A 1248-nucleotide genomic window follows, 5' to 3' on the forward strand; every position below is an offset into this window, starting at 1 on the left:
GGTGCGTGTTAAATAGCCTACAATGACAATGATCAAAAAATCGTCATAGATTCTATGACACATACCAGCTTCGTCACTAAATCTATGACACCCTATTTCGTCATAAGTTCTCTTGAAAATGTCACAAATCGTACTGACATGCATTGCCATGTGGCTAATGGTGATGACGTGGCAAAACCTTTATGACAAAAATATTTATCATAGATTCAATTATGTGGCAAGCCATGTGGCAGATGACGTGGCAAAATTTGTTGTGACGAAGAATTTCGTCACAAATTGGAAGGTGGTGGCCGCTTATGTGGCAATGCATTTGTGACAAAAAAACGTCATAAAACGTGATGACGTGGCAAGTGATGTGTCAAAGCATTTGTGACTGATACAATTGTCATTGGAAGGAACACATCATATTCATTCATATCATCATAGAATATTACACATACAACCAAAATATCATATGAATATATTCAACACAAATATTTAATCCAGTAGAGAATAATATAACTTCAAAACTTATATCTACAAATCCTTTAACTTAAAATCCAAAACAAATCCAATAACTTCAACTCAAAGTACTAAACATTAATCATAATTGAAAATGATCCTATAACTTCAAATCTAGAGCTAATGTAACTAGCCACTGTAGCATCCAGAAGGCTGCATGTCCTATTGTGGTCAACCAGACTTAAGATGGAGGCACTTGGCCTCGATTGAAGCTTAATATATGATAAAGGAGGTTGTTATTTTCTTCCATCGACCTCTTCATACTACCAATGGTTCCCTAAGATGCTTGTGCTTGAGCCTTCAAGGTTTCCACTTCTTCCTGAAGGCCATCTTTTCCTTGCTTCTTGGACTCTAGTTCATCCTGAAGTTGTTGAACCTTTGCACAAACTGTCATTGTGGATCTTTTCTTGGAGGCAGACTGAAGACTAACATTGCTTAGGAACACACTGGAGCCCGGTAGCACATTAGAAACAACTTTGTAGGAGATTTTAGTTGTTGTCCATCCTGAACCGGTGCTGCTACCATTTCTTCCATGTCAACCTAATATAAAGTTTAAAGGTCACAAGTTGCAAGTTGTGAGTACAAATATGAAAGGAAAACAAGCACTTATAGTAGCTTTCTGAACATTTTCACTAAAACCTTTCTTCTTGCTGCAATGCATCTCCTTGAAAAGATCTATTCCACTAGATTCAGCATCCTTATATATTTCTTTCTTCTAAAATGATATAAAAATGAGTACGGTTAGAA

General features: G+C 36.5%; 1 pseudogene; it reads right to left on the reverse strand.

The window, feature by feature from the left end:
* Positions 1-714: 714 nt before the first annotated feature.
* LOC118476339 (uncharacterized) lies at positions 715-1035 on the reverse strand (annotated as a pseudogene).
* Positions 1036-1248: the final 213 nt, after the last annotated feature.

The sequence above is a fragment of the Zea mays genome, chromosome 2 (assembly GCF_902167145.1).
Source record: "Zea mays cultivar B73 chromosome 2, Zm-B73-REFERENCE-NAM-5.0, whole genome shotgun sequence".
Taxonomy (NCBI): Eukaryota; Viridiplantae; Streptophyta; class Magnoliopsida; order Poales; family Poaceae; genus Zea; species Zea mays.